Source organism: Eriocheir sinensis, chromosome 53 (genome assembly GCF_024679095.1).
Source record: "Eriocheir sinensis breed Jianghai 21 chromosome 53, ASM2467909v1, whole genome shotgun sequence".
Classification (NCBI taxonomy): Eukaryota; Metazoa; Arthropoda; class Malacostraca; order Decapoda; family Varunidae; genus Eriocheir; species Eriocheir sinensis.
In genome coordinates this window covers 5,254,287-5,261,786 of record NC_066561.1, presented here as the reverse complement: position 1 = coordinate 5,261,786, position 7,500 = coordinate 5,254,287, and the positions used below count along the sequence as shown (strand labels likewise).

General features: G+C 41.8%; 1 protein-coding gene across 1 annotated transcript in view; it reads left to right on the top strand.

Annotated features, from left to right (window-relative positions):
• Nucleotides 1-7,500, top strand: part of LOC126983114 (muscarinic acetylcholine receptor DM1-like) — a 288,456-nt gene that overhangs the window by 127,409 nt on the left and 153,547 nt on the right. The window lies entirely within an intron of this gene.

Sequence of the window (7,500 nt, the reverse complement as noted above, 5' to 3'; positions counted from 1 at the left end):
TCCTCCTCCTTCTCCTCTTCTTTTTTTTTCAGCTTCTTTTTCTCCTTTTCTTCCTCTTCATCCTTCTCCTCCTCCTCCTTCTCCTCCTCCTCATCATCATCATCTTCCGTTCATCGTAGTCGTTCTCTTCTTCTTTCTCCTCCTCTTTCTCCTTCTCTTCCTCCTCTTCTTGTTTTTCTTCTTCCTCCTCCTCCTCCACAACCTTAATTTCATCTGTTGTAGTTTTTATTACTGTCTCGTCTTCTCTTTCCTCCTCCTCCTCCTCCTCCTCCTCCTCCTCCTCCTCCTCCTCCTCCTCCTCCTCTGTTCTCTTTTATTCCTCATTTCCATCTTTTTTTCTCATTCCGCAATCTTAATTTCATCTGTTGTTTTTATTTTTTATTTTATTTCTGTCTCTCTTGTCTTTTCTTCTTCTTCCTCCTCCTCCTCCTCCTCCTTCTCTTCTGTTCTCTTCTATTCATCCTTCCTCTGTTTTTTTTTCTCATTTCGTAACCTGTATTTCATGTTTTTATTTTTTATAATTGTCTCTCGTCTTTTCTTTCTTCCTCCTCCTCTTCCTCCTCTTCCTCTGTTCCCTTCTACTTATCCTTATCATCTTTTTATTTCTCATTCCACAACCTGTATTTCATTTGCTATTTTTTATTTCTGTCTCTCTCGTCTTCTCTTTTCTTCTTCCTCCTCCTCTTCTGATCCCTTCTACTTATCTTTACAATCTTTTTTCTCATTAATTTTCACAACCTTTATCTATATTTTCTCTCTCTTGTCTTCTTTTCCTTCCTCCTCCTCCTCCTCCTCCTCCTTGTACGCCCAATCTAGCGTCCGTCACTCCCTCGGGACGCCAGAACGCACTAAACACGGCCCGGGATTAGGTTCGGCCGCACTCTTCCCTTGCAATGACCCCGAAGTCGACTCGCTGGTTTTGCTAACACGTGAACTTGCCCGATTATCCCGCCGCTGTGTGTGTGTTTGTGTGTGTTTGTGTGTGGGGGGGAGGGGGGGGGGAGGCGAGGAGAAGGAGTAAAAAAGGTTGTGTTTGTTGTTTTGGTGGTGGGGGGAGGGGGGGAAGGGGGAGGGGGTTGTGTGTGTTTGTTGTTTTGGTGTATGTGTGTGTGTGTGTGTGTGTGTGTGTGTGTGTGTGTGGTTATTTGCTTCTTAGATGGTGTTTGTGTTAGTTTGATTGTTTGTTTGTTTGTTTGTTTCTTGTCCTCCAGTCTTGTCCAATTTGTATTCTTTATTTTCCTCCTCCTCCTCCTCCTCCTCGTCGTCTTCCTCCTCTTCCTCCTCCTTCCCTCTTTTCATCGTCTTCCTCTTCTTCTCTCTCCTCCTTTTCCTTCTTTTCCTTTATGTGTGTGTGTATGTGTGTGTGTGTGTGTGTGTGTGTGTGTGTGTGTGTGTGTTTATATTTGTTTGGTAAGATTACTCGCTTGTTAGAATGTGTTTGTGTGTTTGTTTGTTTGTGTGTGTGTTATGTGTGTGCGTGTGTGTGTGTGCGTGTGTGTTTAAACCCCAATACCAGCCTGCAATGGGTCGTAAAGAGGCGCCTCGGAGGGTTCTTTGTCCTCGTTGTTGTCGCCGCTACGCACGTAAGGAAGGCGCGGACGAGAAGTTATAATGGGAAAGTTCCAATTAAAGGCGCTGGAAGTGTTGGCGGCACGGGGATGTGTTTGCCTTCCCGCCCACCAGAGGAAGACACGCACATTATAGGCAACAGTCCCCTCACAGCATTGCCTCCCTCGGCCGCCCTGAGAAGTGTTGAAAGGGTTATTAAAGGGGCTATCACACTGGGCAAATTTTCCGTGGATCTTCAGTCAAACCACGATTTCCGCTGGCGTGGTTTTCATTTGTTTCTTGTTATTGCTGATGATGATGATGGGGAAATGTACCGTAGCTTTGGAAGATCGTGGACTCGTCAGAAAACCACGGAAATATGAGAACCACGCCAGCGGAAATCGTGGTTTGACTGAAGATCCACGGAAAATTTGCCCAGTGTGATAGCCCCTTAAGTGCTACCTCGCCTTGTTTTGCCCTAATACCCGGTCCGTGGCAGCCTCGTGCTGGTGGGAAGCTTAGCACGCTAGCACCGGTGGCTGATTACCGAGGATGATTACCATAATATTTCGTTCCAAACCAACAAAACGTCTTAGTAAAGATGGTAGGCGTCAGGAATTTCTGTATTCAAAATTCAGGACTTGAAAATGTGGGAGCGTCTTCGAGACCGGCAAGCAATATACATTTTTTTTTTTTTTTTTTTTTTTTTTACCTTTCTATGGATTCGAGTGAAATTTATATTTTTTTTAGCTTTCCGTGGATTCGAAGTAAGATTTAGCCTTTTTTTTTACCTTCATGGATTCGAGTCCAATTCATATATTTTTTTTTTTAGCTTTCCATAGATTCGAAGTTAGATTTAGCCTTTTTTTTTTACCTTTCTATGGATTCGAGTGAGATTCATATTATTTTTACCTTTCCGTGGATTCGAAGTAAGATTTAGCCTTTTTTTTATTTTCCATGGATTCGAGTGAGATTCATAGTATTTTTAGCGTTCCATAGATTCGCAGTAAGATTCAGCCTTTTTTTCATATTTTTCCATGGATTCGAAATAATATTCATTCATTTCTGGATCATGAGTTACGTGAGAGGACAGGCTTGTGAAACACCTGCACCAATTTACGCCAGTTCGTAATGGGAAGATGTAAATGGGTTGTCGTAGGAGCTGCAGGCGCTGGGACCATGTTATTATTATTTTTCCTCATAATCAAAGCAAACACATCCGTTCCTCGATCAAGGGTTACGCAAGTGGGCAGGTTTGTGAAATACCTGCACTTGCTTGTAAATGGGAAAGGTAATTAGAAGCTTAATTAGGAAGTTCAGAGCCGAGTTGACGCAGAGGGCAGCACCGCCGTCTGTCCCCGCCTGGAACGCACATAACAGCATCAAGCTTCCCGTGCTAATCCAGGAAGCTTCGAGGCGGAGTTCCGTAATATTTCCCCAAAACCATTCAAGTAAGATCCTGCGGGGGAATATAAAAGAAGAAAACACCGCTCACTCTTCTATATATATATGGAAAACGAAGCCATGGACGCATCAAGAACATAACATAAGCCTTTCCCGTGTTAATTTAGAAAGCTGAGAGGCTGACTACCATAACACTTCGCTCAAAACATGCAAATAAGATCCTGTGGGTAACATAAGAGAGGAAACATCGCTAACTCTTATATTTATGCAAAACGAAGCGGAAATAAAGAAACAAGTTATATTTGATGGTAAAACAGAAAATAGATTGCACACTTTTCCTGATGGTTCGTTCTAAACATTCAAATTAGATCCTCGGGGGAATATAAGAGAGGAAAACATCGCTCACTCTTCTATATATATATGGAAAACGAAGCCATGGAAGTATCAACAGCATATCATAAGCCTTTCCCGTGTTAATTTAGAAAGCTGAGAGGCTGACTACCATAACACTCCGCCCAAACCATACATATAAGATCCTGTGGGTAACATAAGAGAGGAAACATCGCTAACTCTTATATTTATGCAAAACGAAGCCGTGATAAACAAGTTGTATTTGATAGATTGAAAATAGATTGCACACTTTTCCTGATGGTTCGTTCTAAACATTCAAATTAGATCCTAGTGGGAATATAAGGGAGGAAAACACCGCTCACTCTGTTATATATATGGATGACGAAGCCGTGGACGCATTAAGAGCGTAACATAAGCCTTCCCAGGTTAATGTAGAAAGCTCAAAGGCTGACTACCATAATATTTCGTTCCAAACATACAAATAAGGTCACGTGGGAGATATAATAGCAGAAAACATCGCTCACTTGGTTATATATATGCAAAACAAAGCCATGTACTCGAATTTAGCCTTTCCTTGCTAATCCGGAAAGCTGTAAGGCTGAGTACCGTAATATCTCCTTCTAAACACTCAAATAAGATCCTTCTGGGAATTATAAAAAGACAACATTGTTCACCTTGTTATATTTAAGCAAAACGAAGCCGTGAAGACACCTAAGGGGATGGTTTTAGGCTCGCTTGTGGTAGTCTGGGAAGCGGAGAGGCTGATTACCGTTATATTTCGTAGTGAGCATTCAAATAACATCATGTGGGGAATATTATAGAAGAAAACATCGGTCGCTTTGTTATATATATTGAAAACGAAGACGGGATAGAGAAAACTGAAGGAAGGTTATATATATTGAAGGAAGGTTTTATATAGTGAAGGAAGATTATATATATTCAAAACGAAGACGGGATAGAGAAAACTGAAGGAAGGTTATATATATTGAAGGAAGGTTTTATATAGTGAAGGAAGATTATATATATTCAAAACGAAGACATGATAAAAAAAATCTGGCTGGTAAGGAGGGTGGGGAATACAAATAACATCATGTGGGAATATTATAGAGGAAAACAGCGCTCGCTTTGTTATATGTATGGTCTCAACTCTCAGAAGGCTTATGGACCTGATGGAGTGCCTCCTATTGTCCTTAAAATCTGTGCTTCCGTGCTGACACCCTGCCTGGTCAAACTCTTTCGCCTCTGCCTGTCGTCATCTACCTTTCCTTCCTGCTGGAAATATGCCTTTGTACAGCCTGTGCCTAAGAAGGGTGACCGTTCCAATCCCTCAAACTACCGCCCTATAGCTTTGCTTTCCTGTCTATCTAAAGCTTTTGAATCAACCCTTAACCGGAAGATTCAAAAGCACCTTTCCACTTCTGACCTTCTATCTGATCGCCAGTATGGGTTCCGCAAGGGGCGTTCTACTGGTGATGTTCTTGCCTTCCTAACTGATTCTTGGTCATCCTCTCTTAGCCGTCTCGGTGAAACCTTTGCCATTGCTCTGGACATATCAGAAGCCTTTGATAGGGTCTGGCACAAATCTTTGCTTTCCAAACTACCCTCCTACGGTTTCTATCCTTCTCTCTGTACCTTTATCTCCAGTTTCCTCTCTGACCGTTCTATTTCTGCTCTATTTCTTCCCCTAAATCTATTAACAGTGGTGTTCCGCATGGTTCTGTCCTATCTCCCAGTCTCATTCTGTTGTTCATTGATGATCTTTCCAAAACAATCTGTCCTATCCATTCTTACGCCGATGACTCTACTCTGCATTACTCAACTTCTTTTAATAGAAGACCCACCCTACAGGAACTAAATGATTCCAGGCTGGAGGCTGCAGAACGCTTAGCCTCAGACCTTACTATTATTTCCGATTGGGGCAAGAAGAACTTGGTGTCCTTCAACACCTCAAAAACACAGTTTCTCCACCTATCCACTCGACACAATCTTCCAAACAACTATCCCCTATTCTTTGACAACACTCAGCTGTCACCTTCTTCAACACTAAACATCCTCGGTCTATCCTTAACTCAAAATCTCAACTGGAAACTTCATATCTCATCTCTTACTAAATCAGCTTCCTCGAGGCTGGACGTTCTGTATCGTCTCCGCCAGTTCTTCTCCCCCGCACAGCTGCTATCCATATACAGGGGCCTTGTCCGCCCTCGTATGGAGTATGCATCTCACGTGTGGGGGGGCTCCACTCACACAGCTCTCTTGGACAGAGTGGAGTCTAAGGCTCTTCATCTCATCAGCTCTCCTCCTCTTACTGATAGTCTTCTACCTCTTAAATTTCGCCGCCATGTTGCCTCTCTTTCTATCTTCTATCGGTATTTTCATGCTGACTGCTCTTCTGAACTTGCTAACTGCATGCCTCCCCCCCTCCCGCGGCCTCGCCACACACAACTTTCTACTCAAGCTCATCCCTTTACTGTCCAAATCCCTTACGCAAGAGTTAACCAGCATCTTCACTCTTTCATCCCTCACGCTGGTAAACTCTGGAACAATCTTCCTTCATCTGTATTTCCTCCTGCCTACGACTTGAACTCTTTCAAGAGGAGGGTATCAGGACACCTCTCCTCCCGAAGTTGACCTATCTTTCGGCCACTCCTCTAACTCTTTTTAGGAGCAGTGAGTAGCGGGCTTTTTTTTTTTACATTTGTTACCTTTTTTTATGCCCGTGAACTGACTCTTCTGCTGTAAAAAAATAAATAAAATAAAACGAAGACGTGATAGAGAAAACTGGCCGGTAAGGAAGGTGGAGAACACACAGCACTCCCTCGGGCACTCAACCTGTCTTCTTCTTTTCTCGGGGGCAGCACGTGGCGGACTCTCGTGTTTTTGTTCCCATTCCCTTGAGCCGCTTCCGTTACTAGAGATGATTACCTGTACAGACTCGCCTCCCTGGTAGTGGAATCAATCACTTACCTTCACTCCCCTTCCCTTCCCCACCCCAAAAAAAAAAAAACATTATCCTCTTTTCTCGACTAAAAAATCGGCTTCAAAAAATGGGCTCGCTACTTTTTATTTAACTTTGAAGGGAAAAAGAAGGGGAAAAATAATAATAGGTAACCTGAATATTAATCTATCATCATCATCATCGGCTATTTTTATTATTATTATTATTATTATTATTATTATTATTATTATTATTATTATTATTAGTCCACAATATGACAAAGGCCTTTCCAAACGTCTTCCACCTCTGTCTGTCCGTTGTTAGAGTACTCAATCGTGTGTGTGTGTGTGTGTGTGTGTGTGTGTGTGTGTGTGAGGCAAGGAAGACGAGGCTGTGATGTCTGTTAGTCTGTCTGTAGAAGGGAATGGGAGGAGGAGGAAGGGAAGGGAAGGGAAGGGGAAAAGGAGGAGGAGGGAAGAAAGGGAGGAAGGAACGTTTTAAGAGTCGTAAATCGTAAAAAAAAGAAGAAAAAAAAGAAATAAAGGAGGAGGAGAAGATGGAGGAGAGAATAAAAAAAAAACGAAGCGAAGAAATAAAAGCCGAAGGGGAAAATGAAGGAAAGGTAAATAAAACAAGTAAAGAAAAGGAAGAGGATATATAGAAGAAAATAAAGCAAATAGGAGAATAAGCAAATATTTAATAGGATTCAAACCCATAAAATCCATGCACGAGAGAGGCCACGAAACTACCTGTGCGTTCTAACCAAATCAGGTGGGCAGGTCTGGGCAGGTAAGTTAATTAGGGAGAAAGTGAGAGTGAAAGAGAAAGAAAGGTGGATGGAGAGGTAAGTAGATAGAGAGAGGAAGAAAAAGGTGTTAAGAGCTTAATTAGAGATAGATAGATAGATAGATAGATGGATAGATACATAGATAGATAGTTGAGTTGGATAAATGAAAAGTTGAGAGAAGAGGAGAAATGAAGAGACGGAGAAAGATAGATATAGATAGATGGAGAGATAATTAGATAGAGAGAAAGAGAATGATGTTAAGAACTTGATTAGATACAAAGATAGATAGATAGACAGATAGATAATAGAAGAGATGAATAGAGAGAGGGAGACAGAAAGAAGTGGATGGATAGATATAGATATACAGAGAGGGAGAGAGAGAAATGTTGATAAAAGTTTGAATAGATAAATTGATAAGAAGATAGAGATAGAGAAATACATACATAATAGATAGATAGATAATTGGAGAGAG